A 24852-nucleotide genomic window follows, 5' to 3' on the forward strand; every position below is an offset into this window, starting at 1 on the left:
TTTAATTCAAAATGCATTATAATAGAAAATATACTTTATAAGAAACTGTTAGCCTGAACGAATGTACTGCAATGGAATTATTCAGTATGCTGAGCAATGGACATCTGAATAATTGGGGTACGTTTTATGCTTGGCTCAGGATTTTACACTTTAACTTTCTGCCTGGATCAGGAATTCCATATAATTGATGAAAATTATGAGTAATTTGTATGTATAACTTCTGTAGTGGAACCAAAAATATGCTGAAAATGGGTTGTCGTTAAGCTAAAGTGCAATGTGTATCTAAAATTGCTTTTTAAAATCTACATCCACTTTTGACATTGAGATAAGCTTTCTTGCACGATAAATTAAATATATAACATATCCAATTAACAGGGAACAGCCCTAGGGAATGAGTATGACATGACAGGTGGAATCAAGCAAAGAACTCTTGAGCAAAAATGTGCAACTAATGAATCTGTAATAAGTTGTCCATCACAATGTCTACACTTTCATGGGGTTTAAGAGTTCAATTTTCTCAATTAGTCATATCCTGACTTTGGTTTGTGGAGAAAATGCATAAAATCAACAATTTCAGTGCAAAAGAACACATATGCAAATGAACACATATGCAAATGTGAGTTATTACAAACTCCACCTATTGTTAAACAAACCACCACAGGCAATTAGGTAACCACATTCCGACTGTAATAACTTCGAAGGCAACTTGTTGTGGCTTCAAGTTATGAAGGATTTATTGTCAACAATATTTATATATATATGTACGAGCAATGATCTACAGAACTGCAACACGCATCCACTCTCTTCTGCTCCCTGACTACGACTGCAGTTCCTCCCCAACCCAGGACCGTGCCCTTGTACCCGATTTCCCGCCTGTCTCTCCACAATCCCAATCATGTGGCCCTCAGGGATCACCCCCTTAAAAGGGCCATACCACCACACCTGCCAAGACAATTCAATAGATACACAAGCCAAAAAAAATCCTGCTTTGCCAGTGTAATACCACCACATTGGGGTTGACGCTCATTTATTTTGCCTGGTCTAACAAAACCAAAATAATTTCAAAATTAAGTCAGTAACCTTTCCACTAAGTTGACACTAATGATGCGGCTAGCTCCCTTTATAAAGGAGCCTGACACCAGGTGACCAAACAACCTGTCTGATCGGCCACTTTCAATATTGGAATCATCATCCCAAGGCACATATTGGGACCTGAGTGTCATTTTATGTAGGAACTGGTCGCAAGCTCCAATTATTCCCATGGGAGACAGAAGAGAAAAGGTCCCTGAAAGGAAACTCTTCCAACACCCATGGAAATAGTCTAGGTAGCTGTTGTCGCAGACACCCCATCCTTCCTAGAATCATAGAATCCTACAGTGCAGAAGGAGGTCATTTGGCCTATCTAGTCTGCACCGACCACAATCTCACCCAGGCCACAACCCCATCCATTTACCCTAGCTAGTCCCCCTGACACTAAGGGACAATTTTGCATGGCCAATCCACCTAACCCCCACACCTTTGGACATTGGGAAGAAACCGGAGCACCCGGAGGAAACTCATGCAGACACGGGGAGAATGTGCAAACTCCATAGAGTCAGTGACCCAAGCTGGGAATTGAACCCGGTTCCCTGGCGCTGTGAGGCAGCAGTGCTAATCACTGAGCCACCGTGCCACTCAACTCTACAACTTATCTTACTGCAGCAGCCATTGTTCAATGAAATACCAGTAGAAATAATTACTTGGTTTTGTGATTCCGATCATTTTTTTAAATAATTAAATTAAAATGAACATGAGCAAAACCCCTCTTTCTTCTCCTTCACAAGCTGACTCAGCACTGAGAGAGATATGGCAAGACCCCAAAGACGTCTGGTTAATTTTTTTTTGTGTATAATATGGCAACATCAGTGATGATCTTGAGCATTTCGAGGAAGGCTCTTTATGAGGCCTCCTCCCTCAACCAACATCCCCCAGTCTCCCCTACAGTGCAAGGCAAGATGACACCCACTAGCCCCATGCTTACCTAAATGCTGTTCACCTGATTCTGCCTACTTTGATGGGGTCACATCAGAGTACACTGGAAGATGCAGTCTGGCATATGTGTTAGGATCACAACCCGGAGAAACTGTGGGGCCAATTTTCTTCTCGGAATCTACTGTGCAGCAGAGCTGATTTTAAGATCTTTAGCCAGATGAGACAATAATGATCAGAGATAAAATAAGACAAACCTGCAACTTAACTCAATCCAACATATGATAAAAAAGGAAATGCGGATGAACATGATGCGATATAAATATATGTTGTTTCACCATAACCAATGAGAATAATGAATATCTCCTTTCGAGCCACTGATCAGATGATTCACAAGAATAATAGGTCAGCTTATGTAGGAACTCCCTAATAGGCTTCAGGTTGCAAGAGGTACTGCAACTACTATCCCAAATACCTATACAATGGAATGTAATTTTCTCCTAAGCTACAGTCAGCAAAAACCTCCAGACTCCTTCACCACTTTTCCACAAACTTTATCTGAGCACAAGTAAATTAATACAGCTGTACTTGTTGAGTTGTCCTTTGAATAGACGCAGAACAGGGTCCACTGGCTTCCAAATGCTGTTGTTTTAGGGGTGAATAAGGAAAGGTGTTGCCTGTGCATTTGTTGATCAATTTGGTATGCTGGCATGGCACCGCCCCATGGATATCAGTGACGTCATGATCACACACATCCTGTGACTTCAAGCACATGCAGGATATGGACCGAAGTGCGTGCCCCACTCCTGCTGCCTCACTCCACAGGGGCCGTGGGAAATGGAGGGCAGCATCCCTGGGCACAGTGGTTAGTGCCACTGCCTCACAGCGCCAGGGACCCAGGTTCGATTCCCGGCTTTTAAATAATTAAATAAAAATGAACATGAGCAAAACCCCTCTTTCCTCTCCTTCACAAGCTGACTCAGCACTGAGAGAGATATGGCAAGACCCCAAAGACGTCTGGTTAATTTTTTTTGTGTATAATATGGCAACATCAGTGGGGATCTTGAGCATTTCGAGGATGGCCCTTTATGAGGCCTCCTCCCTCAACCAACCTCCTCCAGTCTCCCCTACAGTGCAAGGCAAGATGACACCCATTAGCCCCATGCTTACCTAAATGCTGTTCACTTCTGTCCGTGCAGAATCTGCATGACTTTCCTCCAGGACTCCAGTTTCCTCCCACTGTCCAAAAAGATGTTCTGGTTAGGTGCATTGGCCATGCTGAAAAAAAAATTCTCCCTCAGTGTACCCAAACAGGTGAGTGTGGAGAATAGGGGATTTTCACAGTAACATCATTGCAGTGTTAATGTAAGCCTACTTGTTACACTAATAAAAAAAACAGAAAAGAAGACAACTATATCGTGAGGATTTGAGTATAGGAAAAGGGTTGTTTTACTGTAATTGTACTGGGTGTTGGTTAGGCCATACCTGGAGTATTGTGTGCAGCTTTGGTGCCCTTATCTGAGGAAAGATTTCCTTGCCATAGAGGGGGAACAGCAAAGATTTACCAGACTGATTCCTGGAATGGCAGGTCTGTCATATGAGGAGAGACTAAATTGGTTAGGATTATACTCACTGGAGTTTAGAAGAGTGAGAGGGAATCTCAGAGAAACTTATAAAATTCTAACAGAGTTAGACAGGGTAGATTCAGAAAGAATGTTCTCAATAGTGGGGGAGTCCAGGACTAGGGGTTGTGATTTGAGGATAAGAGGTAAACCTTTAAGAAATGAGGTGAGTGAAAATTTCTTCACCCAGAGAGTGGTGAGTGTGTGGAATTCACTACCACAAAATGTAGTTGAAGCCAAAATATTGTGTGATTTCAAGAAAAAATTAGATATAGCTCTTGGGGTTAAAGGGATCAAGGGATATGGAGGGATAGGGGCGACAAGAATATTGAATTTGATGATCAGCCATGATCAAAATGAATGGTGTAGCAGACACAAAGGGCCGAATGATCTCCTCCTGCCTCTAGTTTCTATGTAACTCTGCAGGCAGGCCGGCTTAATGTCACTAAATGTGGCAGTGAGCGAATGAATTTCACTCCCACTCTACGAATGCCTGTTGATGTTCTTGTTAACATCATTATCATTGGTGTTATTGCTGACAGGTAGGCAGGGATATGTTTGTGATTTAGTTTTAATCTCTCCTGTCCCTTTAAGATCTCTGCTCACTAATCCTGCTAGGCTGATGTCAATTCATAGCACATTTGTAGCTGCTTATAAATTGAAAGCTCAAGGTCATAAGAATGCTCAGTGGGGTTGCTGTTTTTCTTTGTTTTTTTCTTTAATATTGTTTGCATGTGTAATAAAACTTCCGTTTGTGAGGTCTGGTTTGTGGTTTCTGGGTTTGATAAATGCATACTAAACACAAAATCCTTGTAGCACAGTACGTCTCCATGGCCTTTCCCCCATTGAGTCAGAGGTGGTACTCCGTGGGGGGGGTGTCTCGAGTGGAACTGAGGAAGGGCTGCATAACTCCATAGAAAGAATTTGGAGCAGATTTGAGAGATCTCCTTAGGGATAATGAGATATCTAAAAAGTAGATTCCCTGCCACATAGGTCAGTAAAACTATTTGTTTCCCTGGCATTACAATTTCATATATAAATAAATATGGTTTTAAATTTCTTCAGGACTTCTGCCTCTGTAACTTTGTAAGAGGCTTGGCAGAAACTCTGTTTATAAACTTAAACTGGGCATCAAGTGCACATACTGACAGCGTTATGCTAGCACAGCAGCCCAAATTCCAAGGGATTACAGGGCCTTTCAAATCTCTTTTCCTTTACAGTCCAAAACACTGAGTAATTTATAATCCCGTGCTCCTTGAAATTATGCTGTGATTCTGTCCATTGGACACCTCTGGTTATTTAACACAAAAGAGCTGTCTTGCAGATCGGGTGAAAGGTTTTCAGATTATTTGTCCTTTTTCAGCCCAATTCAGGCCTCACACACCATTCCCTCCCCCACCCAACCTCCACACATAGCGTCACTCTGTACCTCTTCAACAGGATGGACATATTAGTCACTTTGGCACAAGCATGGATAGCCATCCCAAATGTCCTAATGACCTATTCCTCTCAGATTGGAGACAGGACAGGATAACATGAAAGGTGGAAGTCATACCTTGCCATACTTCTTTCAAATATAAAGCTCCACATTTTAGTTCCAGTCTTCTATTTATAATGTACAGTCATAGGGCAATTTACAGCACCGAAAGAGGCCATTTAGTCACTGAGTGCATGCTGACTCCCTGGGGAGCATTTTAGTCAGTCCCATAACCCCCAATTGATCCCCATTGTTATATATTTAAGTGGGTGCATGATTGCTTTAAGAGCTGGCCACATGATTTGATGGTGATGTCATAGAATCATAGAATCCTACAGTGTAGAAGGAGGTCATTCGGCCCATCGAGTCTGCACCGACCACAATCCCACCCAGGCCCTATCCCCATAACCCCATGCATTTACCCTGCTAATCCCCCTGACACTAAGGGACAATTTAGCATGGCCAATCCACCTAACTCACACACTGGGCGGCACGGTAGCACAGTGGTTAGCACTGCTGCTTCAAAGCTCCAGGGACCTGTATTCGATTCCCGGCTTGGGTCACTGTCTGTGTGGAGTTTGCATATTCTCCTCGTGTCTGTGTGGGTTTCCTCCGGGTGCTCCGGTTTCCTCCCACAGTCCAAAGATGTGCGGATTAGGTTGATTGACCATGCTAAAATTGCCCCTTAGTGTCCTGAGATGCTTAGGTTAGAGGGATTAGCGGGTAAATATGTGGGGATACGGGGGTGGGGCCTGGATGGGATTGTGGTCGGTGCAGACGCGATAGGCCAAATGGCCTCTTTCTGCACTCTGATCTTTGGACTGTGAGATAAGTGTGTTTAAAAGTTAAACAGAACAACAAAACCCTACAAATATTAAGCACAAAGGTTTACAAGTTTAAAACGCTTTAGGGGGGAGCATAGAATGATTTAAAAAAAATACAAAGCAACAATAATTGTAGCAACAATAATAGTAGCAACATGCATTTGATATATTATCCATATTTTTCCAATTAATTTAACAGAGTAGGGGTCATAGGACAGCATTAGCTCAAACAGTGCATCATCTTCTGTTTATATGACTCAATATAACTATTATTCACAAAGCAGTATCAGAATACAAAATATTAAATGTTCATAAAATAAAAAGATGAGTTTTTGGAAATTATCTTTAATACATCTTATTTAAAACCAACTTGAATTAATATTTGGCCAACAATACAAAGCAGTGTGCATTTGCAGTTATCGTTCGTGTGCAGAATGTCCTGAGTCAGTGCTGAGACGGGCAGAGTTTATGCCCAAAGATCCTCTGTTCCAAACTTATAGATCAGGCTGCTAAAAATATTAATGCATTCTGAAAGAACACAGCCAGGCCTGGATACACATTGGTCTTAGGTACAACATACACCCCAAGTAAGATCCACATGGAAGCTATGAGAGATCCAAACATTAGCATGAAGCCAATAAAAAGCCAGATTCATGCACCTGTTCTTCCCAGGCAGCCATCACTGTATCCATCCCCTCGAACCTGTCCATTAGACACAGCATTTATCATGAAAAAAGCTATGGTTGACAAGACTCCACATGTGTGAAAAGCAGGATTCATTTCTCCATTTTTTGAGTAAACCACTGCAGCGTCTATAATTATCCACCAAACGGTAAAGAACAACAGCCCGGCAACTATCGAAGCAACAGTATTTCTGCTTTCTCCCCAGTCAATATATTCAAATTCTGGCCAGCGGAAATTGTCCAGGAATCCTGCCATTCTAAAGCTGCCGATGGGATTGTGCTCCTTCACTGGACCTCAATGTAATCTTTGACCTTCAGATTCAGTTTGCTTTTCACTGGGTTTGGCTTCCTCAATCTAGCTCCCCCTCACAGGCCGGCCCGGCTCAGATCGCCTCGGCCCGGTACTGTTCTGTCCTGTCCTGTCCGTCCCAACCCCTGCCCCGCCCCCCCACACCGCTCTGTATTAAATTCCATCTCCCTATTCGGCTGGCCTATTGTGGGAGTGGAGAACTGAGCTCAGCTGGGGGTCGGCCAGGGGGCCAGGAAAATTAGCAACGCCCTCACTGAGTCATTAGGCTCACGTTTGGTATCATCTTGTACTCTGTACAGGAAATCGCTCCTACAATAAATCTGTTGTTATTTTGAATCTACTTATGTAAACCACATCTTTTTCCTTTTTGTTTAAAACTCGCGACCCCTAATATAATTAGGACATTGTGCCCGTGGCATATACCAAGTTTATTTCATTCAAGCACCCATCCAACTGCCTTCTGAATTCATTGATTGTCTATGCCTTCTTTACCCTTGTGGGCAATGACTTCCTTCCAGGTCATTACCATTCACTGCATAAAAAGTTCTTTTTCACAGTCCCCTGATATCTATTATCCAAAATCTTAAATCTGCGTTTAGTCCTCGTACCATCAGCTAATGTGAAGAGTTTTTCCTTGTCACCTTATCCAAGCCTGTCGTCATTTTGTTCACCCTTATCAAATCTCCCCTCAATCTCTTTTGCTTCAAAGAGAACCACTCCAGCCTTTTCAATTCTCGTTGTAAGTAAACCCATCCCCCAGTCCTTGGTATCATTCTGGTAACTCTGTTCTGCATGCTCTCAAGTACATTCACATAGTTCTGAAAGTGTGGTGACCAGAACTAGACACAGTTGTGGCCTATCTAGAGCTTTAACTTCCCTGTTTTTGTCTTTGATGTCTCTATGAATGAAGCCCACAATCCCATACTCTTTGCGAAGCATACTCTTAACATGTCCTGTCACCTTCAAAGAGAAATACATATGCACCCCTAAGTCCCTCTGTTTATCCACACTCTTTAGAATTGGGAGTTAAGTCTATATTATCTCTATATTCCTTCTGCCAAAATTAATCATCTCACACCACTCTGTATTAAATTCTATCTACCTATTCAGCTGGCCTATAGTGGGAGAACTCAGCTGGGGGTCGGCCAGGGGGCCAGGAAAATTAACAGCACCCTCACTATAGACTGGCTGCATATACATGAAATTGACAGCACAGACAAAAGGTGGATGTTTTACTATATCTATCAATAGGACATAGCTGAGTGTCATTGCTAACAGTACCAAAACTGTAATTAAGGCATGATTAAGTGACCATTGTCTGAATGGACATTCCATCCATCTATCACTAAAGATTATGACATTATCGATGGAACGCGATTAAACAGCTATTGTTTCAGGTCTACCTCTTTGTATCATATATAAATAATTTAGCAGTGTGCATGACTAGAAACAATTCTCTTTCCTAGAAGTTGTAAGATTTGCCCTATAAAAAAGGTTGACTGTACACAATTGAGCAGAGCAGACTGAAGAAGCTTTAGGAATTCTTCAGTTCTCTCCTTATCGATAAGAAGGCAATAAAGGATCCATCACTCGTGAATGCTGTGTCTGAACATCTTTTTAGCTCCAACACTATGAATGCCCCATTATAGGCAATTTGTTTTTTATTCATGGGATGTGGGCATTGCTGGCTGGGCCAGCATTTATTCCCATTCTTAATTGCCCTCGCAAGGATGGTGGTAAGCTGCCTTCTTAAACTGGCATTTATGGCATTTGCTACCAAATAAACCTGTTGGATTTTAACCTGGTGTTGTTAAAACTCTTACTGTTCTTAAACTGCTACAGTCGATGTGTTTTGGTACACCCACAGTGCTGTAATGGAGGGGGTTCCAGGATTTTGATCCAGCAACAGTGAAGGAACAGTGATATACTTCCAAGTCAGGATGGGTATAACTTGGAGTGAATTTGCAGCTGGTGATTTTCCCATGCATCTGTTGTTCTTATCCTTCTAGATAGTTGTGGTTGTGAGTTTAGATGGAGCTTTTCTGAGTTGCTACAATGCATTTTGTAGATGGGACACACTCCTAACACTGTGGGTCAGTGGTGAAGGGAGTAAATGTTGAAGTTGATGGATGGGGTGCCAATCAAATGGGCTGTTTTGTCCTCGATTTTGTTAAGCTTTTTAAGTGCTGTTGGAGATGCACTCATCCAGGGAAGTGGAGAGTATTCCATAATACTCCTGATTTGTGTTTTGTAAATGATGGACAGACTTTGGGGAGTCAGGAGGTGAGTTTCTTTGCACAGAATTCCCAGCTTCTGACCTGCTCCTGTAGCCAAAGTATTTATATGGCTAGCCCAGTTCATTTTTGGTCAATGGTAGCCCCTAATCGAGGGATTGAGTTTAGGAGTCGGGAGATAATGCTGCAGCTTTATAGGACCCTGGTTAGACCCCACTTGGAGTACTGCGCGCAGTTCTGGTCACCTCATTACAGGAAAGATGTTGAAGCCATTGAAAGGGTGCAGAGGAGATTTACAAGGATGTTGCCTGGATTGGGGGGCATGCCTTATGAGGATAGGTTGAGGGAGCTTGGTCTCTTCTCCCTGGAGAGACGAAGGATGAGAGGTGACCTGATAGAGGTTTACAAGATGTTGAGGGGTCTGGATAGGGTGGACTCTCAGAGGCTATTTCCAAGGGCTGAAATGGTTGCTACGAGAGGACACAGGTTTAAGGTGCTGGGGGGTAGGTACAGGGGGGATGTCAGGGGTAAGTTTTTCACTCAGAGGGTGGTGGGTGAGTGGAATCGGCTGACGTCGGTGGTGGTGGAGGCAAACTCGTTGGGGTCTTTTAAGAGACTTCTGGATGAGTACATGGGATTTAATGGGATTGAGGGCTATAGATAGGCCTAGAGGTGGGGATGTGATCGGCGCAACTTGTGGGCCGAAGGGCCTGTTTGTGCTGTGGCTTTCTATGTTCTATGTTCTATGTTCTAAGATGTTGTTAGTGGGTGATTCAGTGATGGTAATGCCACTGAACGTCAAGGTGGATGGTTAGATTCTCTTTTGTTGGAGATGGTCATGGCCTGGTACTTGTGTGGTATTTGCCACTCTCCAATCCTCTGGCACTTTCCCCATATATAGAGGAGATTAAAAAAATAAAGAAAACCCTTCTGTTATTTTCATTTACACTTCCTTTTGAAAACTTGAATGTAAGCCAATAATCTATTTTATAGATGAGTTGTAGATCTGTGCAAGCTTTCCAACTTAACAGTGGACGCTCTTGTTTTTTGATCACAAAAAAGTTTTTGTGATTCCTCTTCCTTTGTACTGAGGTTCATCAGTCAACTGTCCTTTGAAATTCTTTTAAATGATTCCTGGACGATGGAGTCTATGGTCAGTAGGCTGGAGGAAGTCTTGCTTTAGCCATTGGTCTGTGCCTGAAACTCCTGCTCCAATGTCTAATTTCAAGTTTGTTTTATGTCCATTGAACACAATGTCTGCCCGTCTGTAGTACAGTTAGATGCTGCAATTTCTCCCAAAAATGGAACTTCATTATCTTTTTCATCTTCAGTTTTCTGAACGCTTCATGCTTTAATTAGTTGCTCCTGAAATGCCTGTGTTAGGAGGATTTTGCTGCAGCACACAGATATAAAATGTCCCCTCCTCTTACAGAATGGTGCTCTTACAGAATGGACATTCTTTGTGCCGATGCAGCCTTTTCCTGCCACTGTGCTCTCTCCATTCTTTCTGTTTTCCTGAGTAAATGTGCTGCCACAGTAAAGTCCCACTATTTGTGGGGGTTAAATTCCAGCCAAACCTCAGAAACAGCAAAATCCTGAACCAGGAATCTGTTTTTCAATGGGACACAGTTAGATTAGTACCAGACATGCGAGGGCAGCATTGGTTTGGACGGTTACTCTACAGCAAATTGTTCTCACTGTACTTACTCGCATGCATTCCTACCAGGGTTATGAATGAAGATGTGGAGCTGGAGAGCTGGTTTCTGTGGTTAATTGTGCCAACTCATCACTGCCCTATTTAATTGAGTTCCATTCAAGAACAGAATACACTTTGTGCATTTCTGTACATGAATTGTAATTCTGTCACTTCATTCCCCATTGTCTTCTGTCTGCTCCTATCTAATAATGATATTACTTCCTTCTTGAGTACTGTCCAATGCACTCATTTCATGCACCTTTTTCTTTTTTTCTACTTCAATCCCATTGTGCCCATCCCCCTGCCAATTTAGATGAAATCCTCCCCAGCCACACAAGTGAACCTCCCCATGAGGATATTGATCCAGTTCTGCTGAAGTACAACCCACCCCTTTTGTATGAGTGATTTCTGTTCCTGAATTGGTCCCATGCCTCAAGAATCTCAAAACTTCCCTGTGGCATAATGCTTCTTCACACCATGCATTGACCCTCTCTATCTTCCTACTTCTACTTTGCCGAGCATATGGCACCGAGTAATACACAGATTACTACCCTTGAGCTACTACTTTTTAACTTCATCCCCAGCTCCTGAAACCTGACCTTATTGAATCTCAGTAAAAGTAACTATGATAGTCTGAGGGATGAATTAGTCATGATGGACTGGGAAACATTACTGAAAGGAAGGGCAATGGCAGGCATTTAAAGAACGAATAGGTGAACTCCAGAAGTTGTTTACTCCTGTTTGGCGCTAGAGTGGTAAGGGAATTGTGGACAAACCATGGCTTACAAGGGAAATTAGAGATAGTATCAGATTCAAGGAAGAAGCATAGAAATTGGCAAGAAAAAGCAATAGGCCTGAGGATTGGGAGCAGTTTAAAGTTTAGCAAAGGAGGACCAAGGGATTGATTAAGAAAGGAAAATACAGTTTGAAAGTAAGCTAGCAGGGAACATAAAAACTGACTGTAAAAGTTTCTATAGGTATGTAAAGAGAAACAAGATTGACAAAAACTGATGTAGGCCCCTTACAGTGAGAAACAGGAGAATTCATAACAGGGAATAAAGAAATGGCCAAGGAATTAAATTTGTACTTTGCTTCAGTCTTCACAAAGGATGACATGAATAATATATCAGAAGTTCTGAGAGAAACACGTTTTAGTGAGGAGCTGAAGGAAATCAGCATTAGTAGAGAAATGATTTTGGGGAAATTGATGGGATTGAAGGTGGATAAATCTCCAGGTTCTGATAACCTTCATCCCAAAGTACTTAAAGAAGCGGCCCTGGAAATAGTAGGTCCACTGGTGGTTATTTTCCAAAATTCTTTGGACTCTGGATTGGTTCCTACAGATTGGAAGGTAATTAATGTAAGCCCACTATTCAAAAGGGGAAGTAAAGAGAAAATAGAGAACTATAGACCAGTGAGCCTAATGTCAGTACTGGGGAAGTTGCTCAAGTCCATTATCAAAGATTTCATAACTCATCATTTGGAAGGCAGTGGTATAATCAGACAAAGTCAGCATAAATTTACAGAAGGGAACTCATGTTTGACAAATCTATTGGAATTCTTTGAGGATGTAACTAGTAGAGTTGACCAAGGAGAACCAGTGGATGTGTTTTATTTAGACTTTCAGAAGGCTTTCAACAAGATCTAACATAATAGACTACTATGTAAAGTTAAAGAACATAGAATTGCAGGTAATGTCTTGAGATGGATAGAAAGCTGGTTAGCAGATAAGAAGCAAAAAGTTGGCATAAATGGATCTTTTTCTGATTGTCAGTGACTAGTGGGGTTCTGCAGGGACCCCAGCTGTTCACATTATATATTAATGATTTGGAAGAGGGAACTGATGTATTACCTCCAAATTTGCATATGATACAAAGTTGGGTGGGAGAGTGAGCTGTGAGGAGGATGCAGAGAAGCTTCAGCATGGTTTGGACAGGCTGAGTGCATGGGCATATGCATGGCAGATGCAGTATAATGTGGATAAATGTGAGGTTATCCATTTTGGTAGCAATAATAGGAAGACGGATTGTTACTTGAATGGATATAAATTGAGAGGATGTGGATACTCAGCGAGACCTTGGTGTCCTCGTGCATCAATTGCTGAAAGTAAACACGCACGTACAGCAGGCAGTAAAGAAGGCAAATGGCATATTGGCCTTCATAGTGAGAGGATTTGAGTATGGGGATAAGGATGCATTACTGCAATTGTATAGGGCACCTGGAGAATTGTGTGTAGTTTTGGTATCTTTATCTGAGGAAGGATGTTCTTGCTATAGAGGGAGTACAGCGAAGGTTTACCAGGCTGATTCCTGGGATGGCAGGTCTGTCATATGAGGTGAGACTATGTCGGTTAGGATTACTGGAGTTTAGAAGAGAAATAAGGGATCTCATCGAAATTTATAAAATTCTAACAGGGTTAGACAGGGTAGATTCAGGAAGAATGTTCTCAATGGTGGGGAAGTCTAGAACTAGGGGTCATAGTTTGAAGATAAGGGATAAACCTTTTAGAACTGAGGTTAGAAGAAATTTCTTCACCCAGAGGGTGATGAATGTGTGGAATTTACGACCACAGAACGTAGTTGAGACCAAAATGTTGTCTGATTTCAAGAAGAAATTAGATATAGCTCTTGGGGCTAAAGGGATCAAGGGATGGGGATGAAGGTGGGATCAGGATATTGAATTGGATGATCAGCCATAATCGAAATGAATAGCAGAGCAGGCTCGAAGGGCTGAATGGCCAACTCCTGCTTCTAGTTTCTATGTTTCTAAAGACCACAATTCCTGCCCTCTCTATGTCATTGGTATTAATGTGTATCATTACTTCTGCAACTCCTGTCCCCTGCGGAATATTTTGCACCCTTTCCATGATGTCTTTTATACTGGCACCAGGGAGGCAACATACCATGCGTGACAGTTACAGATGTGTCCCTATCTATGGCATCTCTATAACAGCTGCATTTCTGCTCTCCTGTATACTGCATTTCCAATTGGTGCTATGGTTTGAGCTACATTCCTGCAGGGTATTATCACTCCCAACAGTCACAAATACTGGGGTCTCCAACTGCTCCCAATCAGACTCACTCTATCCTCTCATCATGCTCATACTGCTCTCTCTCAGAATCACTCTTTCATCCTCTCACTGTCCTACACTGCTCCCTCTCAGACTGACACACACACACACGAAAACAAGAAAAGAAGCAGGAGTAGGCCACCAGGCCCTTCAAGCCTGTTCCGCCATTCAATACAATCATGGCTGAACTAGGCTGGCTTTAACTCCTTTTCTGTGCCATTTCCCCATAGCCATCTATTCCTTGATTCATCAAATATTTATCCACCTCCGCTTTAAATACTTCTAATGATGCAGCCTCCACCACCCTTTGGGGCAGAGAATTCCAGAGATTCACCAACCTATGCGAAAAGAAATTTCTATGCATCTCAGTTTTAAATGACCGACTCTTTGTCTCACAGCTATGTCCCCTTGTTCAAGACTCTTCCACTAGTGAAAACATCCCACCATCTACCCATCAAATCCCTTCAGGATCTTGTATGTTTGAATAAGGTCACGCCTTGCTCTTCTAAACTCCAAGGAATACAGACCCAGACTATTTAGTCTCTCTTGATAGGACAACCCGTTCACTTAGGAATTAGCCTGGTGAATCTCCTTTGGACTGCCTCCACTGTTACTATATCCTTTTTAAGATAAAGGGAGTATTCAGAGTATGCAGTATTCCAGGTGAGGCCTCACCAACACCCTGTACAATTGCAACAAAACCTCCCTATTGTTAAACTTCAATTCCTTCGCAATAAAAGCAAAATGTAATTTGAATTCTTAACTACTTGTTGGAGCTGCTTGCTAGCGTTTTGTGATTTATAAACGAGGACACCTAGATCCCTCTGCACTTCACTCACCTGCAGTCTCTCTCCATTTAGATAATAATCTGCCTTTTGATTCCTTCTACCACTTCCCCACATTAAGCTCCATTTGCCAGGTTTTTACCCAGTCACCCAATCTATCTATATCCCATTGCAGAATCACAATATCCTCATCACAATATATCTTTTCACCTATCTTTATATCATTGGCAAATTTAGAAAACTTACATTCTGTTCCTTTCTCCAGATCATTAATGTAAATAGTGAATAATTGCGGGCCAAGAACTGATCCCTGCGGTAATCCACTAATTACATCTTTCCACTCTGAAAATGACCCATTTATTCAAACTTTCTGTTTTCTATGTGACAGTCAGTTTTCAATCCATGCTAACTCACTTCCTCCAATTCCATGGGCTTTTACTTTATGTACCAGTCTCTTATGCAGCACCTTGTCAAATGCCTTATGAAAATCTAAATACACTACATCTACAGGTTCCCTTCCATCGACTCTCCCTGTTACATCTTCAAAAATTTTGAACAAATTTGTCAAACATGATTTACCTTTCATAAAACCATGTTGACTAGGTTTGATTATGTTCAGTTTTCCTAAATATTTCCTCTTTGATTATTGACTCCAGTATCTTGCCAATAATAGATGTTAACCTAACTGACCTATAGTTCTGCCTTTCTGATCAAGGGCTGTTTTCTGATCTTCTGGTACTCTCCCAGAATTTAGTGAATTATGACAAAATTCAACCAATGGATCCACTATCTCTGCAATCACTTCCATTAAAATCTTCATCGGATCCTGGCGACTTGTCTGCCTTTAACCCCTTGAGTTTCTCTAACACTCTATCCCTTGTGATTGGGGTTTTTATATGTTCTATCATGTTGTTTGAAATCAGCTTGTCTGATAACTTAAGGATATTCACAGCCCCAGTGAAGAGTGAGGCAAAAAGATTATTTAGCATATCCGCCATTTCTTTGTTTAGCAATTCATCCACCTCATTCAGTAGAGGTCCTACATTTCCCTTAGCTACCTGTTTCCTATTTATATATCCATAGAAACTCTTACCGTTTGTTCTCATGTTGCATGCAAGTTTTCTCTCAAAATTCATTTTCTCCCTTCGTATGAGCTTTTGAGTCTTTTGCTGCTGGATCCTAAAAGCTCTTTTATCCTCTCACTGCCTCATACTCTTCTCCCTATCAGAATCACTCCTTTATCTTCTCACTGTCTCACACTACTAACTAAAATATTGCTCACAGTAAGAAGTCTCACAACACCAGATTAAAGTCCAACAGGTGTATTTGGTTAGTTGGACTTTAACCTGGTGTTGTGAGACTCTTTAGTGTGCCCACCCTAGTCCAACGCTAGCATCTCCACATTGCTCAATAATAGCTTCAACATTGTTATTAGTTGAACTTCTCCTTATTTAAATTTGTTCATTTTCCTTCCTATTTATAATGAATTTGTTGTGTTCATCCTATCTTAGTGGTTACTCATTGAATGCTAAACTCCTAACTTTTCGCATGATTGACTGGCATGTGTTCTTTACCCGTTATGATTTATCAGTTTTATGAATTTGAATTTGAGTCATTCAAACCGAAGTGTGATATCAGATAGTGACTGCAAAATGACTGCTGGATACAAATCATCATTTATAGACCTGCACATCTCCCACTGCCTTCAGGGAATCAAGCAAGAAAGGAAGAAGTTGCACTCATATAGTACCTTTCGCATTTCCAACATGTTCCAAATTGCGTCACAGCCAATGAAATAGCTTTGAGACGTAGTCAGTGTTGTTTTAGGCAAATTTGACAGCCAATTTATGCGGGACACAGTCTTTCAAAGAATAAATGAGGTAAATCACCGGTTAATATCCTTGGTGTTTGCTGATGGAAGAATGACATTCATAGCTGTATTGTGCAATGTGCTGTCAGAGCCACTGATCCACAGTATATTAAATTCCATTTTCATTATATGGTAATCTGGGATTCTTAGCAGTGCTTTGGGGATTGAATGCAAAAGCTCTGTTCATTATTCTGTGAAAAATATAAATCAGTGGCACTGATTATTCTCACATGTAGAAATTAGCCTCCTGAATTTATACACATTCCTTTCCCTCTATGTTTAATTATTATTGCTTCCCATTTTAAAAGTCAAAGACACATAACTAGACTGTGCGCTAGTGATATGGGTGTGGGTGAATGCTTCTTTTTAGCTGACTGCGGAGCACTTCTTGGGGATGGTCCTGCAGTTGGCTACATTTGTTTAAGAGTCCTAGGGTTTGGCAGCAGCAGAGAGGGACACTGAGATTCTGACAAAACTCGGAAGGAGAAAATAAGGGATGGAGGAGAAATTCAACTGGCCCTCAAAATGAGCGATTGCACTGCCCTCTGGTTTGTGCAGACTTGGGAAACGAGCAACATTCAACAGTGGCTTCATTCAAATAAAAACAACAAACTGCTAGCACTGAACCGGCATCCCAATGCAGCTTGCTGTTTCGGTGAGGTCTCATTCAATGAGTGAGTGGACTATGCTAGTACATAGCTTTTCTTGAAACTCATTGCACCATTTACAGGACTTCATGACAGGCACATGGTTCTCTGGACACAGACTGTTCTGTGTCTTGCTCTCATGGTACTTCTTAGTCATCTGGGACTGATCATAGAATCAGAGTGTCCCTACAGTGCAGAAAGAGGCTATCCGACCCATCAAGTTTGCCTGACTGAGGACTGAGGTGAAGAGAAATTTCTTCACCCAGAGAGTGGTGAATCTGTGGAATTCACTACCACAGAAAATGTTGTGTAATTTCAAGAAGGAATCTGACGCAAATCTTTGTCTCGTCACTGGACACAGGTGAAGTCCCAGAGGATTGGAGGATAGCTAATGTGGTCCCGTTATTTAAGAAGGGTAGGAAGGATAACCCGGGTAATTATAGGCTGGTGAGCTTGACGTCCGTGGTGGGGAAGTTGTTGGAGAAGATTCTTAGAGATAGGATGTATGCGCATTTAGAAAGGAATAAACTCATTAGCGATAGTCAGCATGGTTTTGTGAGAGGGAGGTCATGCCTCACTAACCTGGTGGAGTTTTTTGAAGAAGTGACTAGAATGGTTGATGAGGGAAGGGCCGTGGATGTCATCTATATGGACTTTAGTAAAGCGTTTGACAAAGTCCCTCATGGTAGGCTGGTGCAAAACGTTGGATCTCATGGGATAAAGGGTGAGGTGGCTAGATGGGTGGAGAACTGGCTTGGTCACAGAAGACAGAGGGTGGTAGTGGAAGGCTCTTTTTCCGGCTGGAGGCCTATGACTAGTGGTGTTCCGCAGGGCTCTGTATTGGGACCTCTACTGTTTGTGATTTATATAAACGATCTGGAAGAAGGTGTAACTGGGGTGATCAGTAAGTTTGCGGACGACACAAAATTGGCAGGACTTGCAGATAGTGAGGAACATTGTCAGAGGCTACAGAAGGATATAGATAGGCTGGAAATTTGGGCAAAGAAATGGCAGATGGAGTTCAATCCTGATAAATACGAAGTGATACATTGTGGTAGAAATAATGTAGGGAGGAGCTATACGATAAATGGCAGAACCATAAAGGGTGTAGATACGCAGAGGGACCTGGGTGTGCAAGTCTACAGATCCTTGAAGGTGACGTCACAGGTGGAGAAGGTGGTGAAGAAGGCATATGGCATGCTTGCCTTTATAGGACGGGGCATAGAGTATAAAAGTTGGGGTCTGATGTTGCAGATGTATAGAACGTTGGTTCGGCCGCATTTGGAATACTGCGTCCAGTTCTGGTCGCCACACTACCAGAAGGACGTGGAGGCTTTGGAAAGAGTACAGAGGAGGTTTACCAGGATGTTGCCTGGTATGCAGGGGCTTAGTTATGAGGAGAGATTGGGTAAACTGGGGTTGTTCTCACTGGAAAGACGGAGGATGAGGGGAGACTTAATAGAGGTGTATAAAATTATGAAAGGCATAGATAGGGTGAACGGTGGGAAGCTTTTCCCCAGGTCGGTGGTGACGTTCACGAGGGGTCATAGGTTCAAGGTGAAGGGGGGGAGGTTTAACACAGATATCAGAAGGACATATTTTACACAGAGGGTGGTGGGGGCCTGGAATGCACTGCCAGGCAAGGTGGTGGAGGCGGACACACTGGGAATGTTTAAGACTTATCTAGATAGCCACATGAACGGAGTGGGAATGGAGGGATACAAAAGAATGGTCCAGTTTGGACCAGGGAGCGGCATGGGCTTGGAGGGCTGAAGGGCCTGTTCCTGTGCTGTATTGTTCTTTGTTCTATATAGCTCTTGGGGCTAAAGGGATTAAAGGATATGGGGAATGGGGGAATCAGGGTATTGAATTTGTTGATGAGCCGTGAATGGCAGAGCAGGCTCAAAGGGCCAAGTGGCCTACTCCTGCTTCTATTTTCTATGTATGATTCTATGTATTTATCATGGCCAATCCACCTTAGCTGCACACCAACCCCCACACCAACCCCCATTACATCTGACTCCAGCGACAATGTGCATTGAGGACTGCATGTAGTTCCAGCATGGCCACCACTCCTGCTTGGCACTGTTGGGACTACAGAGCTGCCAGTCAATTTTCCAGCAGCTACCTAAGGAGGGCTTTCTCCAAGGTAGGGATCCAAAACATGTCTTAAAGCAATTAATGATGTCCCCATGGTTAAACTGCTGAGGGACAGCCATCAGAATGGTGGGCAGGGTTGCCATTGACATTGTAACAGGGGGAGGGTTGAGACCATGATGCCCAGTAAAATCCATAGTTTTAACTTATTCCCTATTATTGAGTGAGAATGGAAAATCAATGTAAATATCAGAAGAATCCTTCCACAAATTCAACAGTATAAGTTTATAATTGTTTGTTGGATGATTTGTTCATATTGCTGAAGTTCATGCTGGTTCATGAGTACCAATTGCTTTTGCTTTGTGTATCTTCTTGCCTTTAGGCAATAGGTATATGGGACTGAATCTGTCAAAACCAAATAGGTTGAGATAATATCAGCAGTTAAAATGCAAACAGTTCTGAAACAGGAATTGAACCCACCTCGCATCCCCCCATTTAACGGAGGCAGCATGAGGACTGGATGGCCATCCTGCTTACAGGAAATGGATTAGTCACTTCAATGTTATAATGCCTACCTTCGTTGTCAAACACATTCTCTCTTTAACCACGGGGGCCAGGTTCCCCGGGCCTCGTGAAACTCAGCAGTTTATGGAAGGGAAAATGTTTGGAGTCCATGAGCTCCATGTCTTCACAGCATTGCAAGTGGGCCAGAAGAAGCAGATGTGTTTCCTGCCAAACACCTATCCAGGAAAAACCCCTTCCACATACTGCCTGCTCCCCACCATCTCTCCATCATCTGCTTCTCCCCGACATCGTTGGACCTCCGCCTCTCCCATAATGGCCCTGCCTGGAAAACCATCATAGAACATAGAACATAGAACATAGAACAGTACAGCACAGAACAGGCCCTTCGGCCCACGATGTTGTGCCAAGCTTTATCTGAAACCAAGATCAAGCTATCCCACTCCCTATCATCCTGGTGTGCTCCATGTGCCTATCCAATAACCGCTTAAATGTTCCTAAAGTGTCTGACTCTACTATCACTGCAGGCAGTCCATTCCACACCCCAAACACTCTCTGCGTAAAGAACCTACCTCTGATATCCTTCCTATATCTCCCACCACGAACCCTATAGTTATGCCCCCTTGTAATAGCTCCATCCACCCGAGGAAATAGTCTTTGAACGTTCACTCTATCTACCCAAATCATCATTTTATAAATCTCTATTAAGTCTCCCCTCAGCCTCCTCCGCTCCAGAGAGAACAGCCCTAGCTCCCACAACCTTTCCTCATAAGACCTACCCTCCAAACCAGGCAGCATCCTTGTAAATCTCCTCTGCACGCTTTCCAGCGCTTCCACATCCTTCTTATAGTGAGGTGACCAGAACTGCACACAATATTCCAAATGTGGTCTCACCAAGGTCCTGTACAGTTGCAGCATAACCCCACGGCTCTTAAACTCCAATCCCCTGTTAATAAAAGCTAACACACTATAGGCCTTCTTCACAACTCTATCCACTTGAGTGGCAACCTTTAGAGATCTGTGGATGTGAACCCCAAGATCTCTCTGTTCCTCCACAGTCTTCAGAGCCCTACCTTTGACCCTGTAATCCACATTTAAATTAGTCCTACCAAAATGAATCACCTCACATTTATCAGGGTTAAACTCCATTTGCCATTTTTCAGCCCAGCTTTGCATCCTATCTATGTCTCTTTGCAGCCTACAATAGCCCTCCACCTCATCCACTACTCCACCAATCTTGGTGTCATCAGCAAATTTACTGATCCACCCTTCAGCCCCCTCTTCTAAATCATTAATAAAAATCACAAAGAGCAGAGGACCAAGCACTGATCCCTGCGGCACTCCGCTAGCAACCTGCCGCCAATCCGAAAATTTTCCATCGACCACCACCCTCTGTCTTTGATCAGACAGCCAGTTACCAATCCAATCGGCCAACTTTCCCTCTATCCCACACCTCCTCACTTTCATCATAAGCCGACCATGGGGGACCTTATCAAACGCCTTACTAAAATCCATGTATATGACATCAACTGCCCTACCTTCATCAACATACTTAGTTACCTCCTCAAAAAATTCTATCAAATTTGTGAGGCACGACTTGCCCTTCACGAATCCGTGCTGACTATCCCGGATTAATCCGCATCTTTCTAAATGGTCGTAAATCCCATCTCTAAGGACCTTTTCCATCAATTTACCAACCACCGAAGTAAGACTAACCGGTCTATAATTACCAGGGTCATTTCTATTCCCTTTCTTAAACAGAGGAACAACATTCGCCATTCTCCAGTCCTCTGGCACCATCCCCGTGGACAGCGAGGACCCAAAGATCAAAGCCAAAGGCTCTGCAATCTCATCCCTTGCCTCCCAAAGAATCCTAGGATACATTTCATCAGGCCCAGGGGACTTATCGACCTTCAGTTTATTCAAAACTGCCAGGACATCCTCTCTCCGAACATCTATTTCCTCCAGCCTATTAGCCTGTAACACCTTCTCTTCCTCAAAAACATGGCCCCTCTCCTTGGTGAACACTGAAGAAAAGTATTCATTCATCACCTCGCCTATCTCTACTGACTCCATACACAAGTTCCCACTACTGTCCTTGACCGGCCCTAACCTCACCCTGGTCATTCTTTTATTCCTCACATAAGAGTAAAAATCAGACCCTGCAATCCAGAATCCCACCCTCTGATCTAGACACCACCCACCCTATCCCCCTGCCATGATCCCTCTCACCCCCTCCACCCCGAATACACCTACCTGATCTCATAGGCTTCGGTAGTCAGGCTGCTGCCTCTGGGTGAGAACCACACATAAAATAATTGAAAGCAGCCCTACTGTTTAATTCTGCAGAATATTCTTCCTTGTTCTTCCAGATTTCTGAACCTCACAACAGCATCTAACATCCACACAGATTCTGACTCCAGACTGAAATCCAGGTCATGAATTGGAAATGTGGATGATGACATTCTTGGTGATCCCGAGCACTTAACTAGAATAAACTATAAACAAAATATGTCAATAATAATAATGGCCTCAATCTTCTGGCCTCTGGATGTATGATGGAAGTTGCATGTCAAGATCCTATGGACATCCTGCAGCGCAGACCTATGTGAGAATTACACAGGATGCTTAAACTTCCGATGGATAATTGTCTTGTCCCCCAGGACCCAGCATGAATGTCTCCTACACTGAGTTAGAGTCAGAGATTTCAGCAGTTCTTAACTGTGTAGTTACCCGGGAAATATAACTTCTAAGTGCTCCCTGAACCTTTTAATATCTCGATAATTCCACAACCGAATCCTCATCATACTCCCTGACCCTCATGACTACTTCCCTGACCACCCAACTATTCCATCTCCCCCACCATTCCTCCCCCCACACCAAACAACTAACTAACGACCACCCTAACCCTCCCTCACTCACTCACCTACCCACCTACCCACATCAACCACCCACCCATTCATTCATTCAACTACTTATTAACATTCCAAATGTGGACTTTAAAACTTATCAGAATACGGCAGCTCATGCTGTTTCCTCACTCCCTCTGATTCTGCTCCACTCCGACGGAGTTCCCTGGGGTAAGCTGTGTTGTGCATTTCTTTAATGATGGAGATCAGAAGATCCCTGAAGAATGGGCAGTAACGTTGGGTCGGGAAAAGGTTGACACACGGCAGCATTGGGCACAGAATTGCTGATGCTCAGAAGATTCAAGCCAATAGTTAGTTCTCCTTTTTAAGGTGAAATCAGTGAGCTGATGTTAATTCCACTTGCCCAGCAGTAAACAGATGAATAGGATTAAAATCACTTTGATTCCTTGTTAAAAATAATTCTGCTGGCAAGGGTTATGGGGGCTAGGGGCAGAAGCAAGTATAAAAATCACTCATGATACTTACTCACCCTGGAACCACAGGAAACAGATTCAGGTTGCAATGCTCTCCCAAATAGACAGAAAGACACCCATCCATAGCCAGTATGGCACGGTAGCACAGTGGTTAGCACTGCTGCTTCACAGCTCCAGGGACCTGGGTTCAATTCCCGGCTCGGGTCACTGTCTGTGTGGAGTTTGCACATTCTCCTCACGTCTGCATGGGTTTCCTCCGGGTGCTCCGGTTTCCTCCCACAGTTCAAAGATGTGCGGGTTAGGTTGATTGGCCATGCTAAAATTGTCCCTTAGTGTCCTGAGATGTGTAGGTTCGGGGGATTAGCAGGTAAAATATGTAGGGATTAGGGGTAGGGCCTGGGTGGGATTGTGGTTGGTGCAGACTCGATGGGCCAAATGGCCTCTTCCTGCACTGTCGGGTTTCTATGATTTCTATGATTCAGTAGAGTGCCTCTGAAAATACATTCGTTGAGTCCTGACAGATTCACCAACTGCAATTGTAAATTGGCAGCAAGAGCGGGAAATAGCAACAAGTTTGCTGCCTAGAAACATCAACTTTGATGTATTTTTTTCACTAAACTTTCTTTCAGGACTAGGAAGAGGTAGAATGTTCTTCCAAGCTTAAAAATTCTCCCCTAACACGTCCTGCGCTGTACCCAAACGCTGAGCTCTATGGGACAGGAACTGATCCAACCACTTGTCCGCTCTGGGTATGGGTGACTTCCAGGCCATGTCAATTTCCAGTAGTCAGCCAATGAGATTTAAATGAGGCCTAAAATTAAACAGGCTCATCTCAAATGAGCTTCTGACTCACGCCACTCGAAACTGGGCCAGAGTTAACATGGGCCGTAAATGTCTCAGCACAGGAGAGTGGAATGTTGTTTCCTCAATTCAAGAGCAAATGTCGCTTTTTTCTGCCACAAAGTAGTCTGACATCATTCACGTCAAGAGGAGGCACATCATCATAATTTGGACCAACAAATCCAGAATGATCGCCTCGAGGCACAGGCAGTCAAGAATGTTTTGAGATCAATTAATCAGTTATATAACATTTGGCAGAGTTGTGTTCAGGGTTCAAAAAAGAACATGTTGAAATAAAAAATTGAGTGAAGTCAGAATTCCTTTTGCTTTATGAAATACATCCATCACCCCTCTCTCCATAAAAAGATCCAGCAGAGGCCACTCACTGATTGTTCACTGCGCAAAATAGGCAATATATATGTTACCACAATAACCAATATCTAATTGCTAGCTGTCCAGTTCTGATTGATTTTCAGGCTTAAAGTTGCTATGCTGGTGAAGTGATCTATACTTCACAGGTTTATTAACAATCAGCACTGCACTTGGGCAGTTGAAGTGGGCAGTAATCCAAGGGAAATCTGTGATTTTGGAACTATTGTTTCAAACCTTTCCATACTCCAAAAAAACCATCGAGGTCAACTTCAGGAGCCAACTAATCCTCATTATAGGTGCTTCCATCATCCCACACACCCCCCCGCCCCACCCTGCTCCCACATGTTATACCATATTAGAACAAAGAACAAAGAAAATTACAGCACAGGAACAGGCCCTATGGCCCACCAAGCTTGCACTGACCATGCTGCCCGACTGAATTAAAACCCCCTACCCTTCTGGGGACCATATCCCTCCATTCCCATCCTATTC

At 43.0% G+C, this 24852-nt stretch overlaps 1 pseudogene; it reads right to left on the reverse strand.

Moving 5' to 3' along the window:
- Positions 1–6293: 6293 nt before the first annotated feature.
- On the reverse strand, positions 6294–6830 carry LOC144496149 (transmembrane protein 50B pseudogene; annotated as a pseudogene).
- Positions 6831–24852: the final 18022 nt, after the last annotated feature.

Source organism: Mustelus asterias, chromosome 1 (assembly GCF_964213995.1).
Source record: "Mustelus asterias chromosome 1, sMusAst1.hap1.1, whole genome shotgun sequence".
Lineage (NCBI taxonomy): Eukaryota > Metazoa > Chordata > Chondrichthyes > Carcharhiniformes > Triakidae > Mustelus > Mustelus asterias.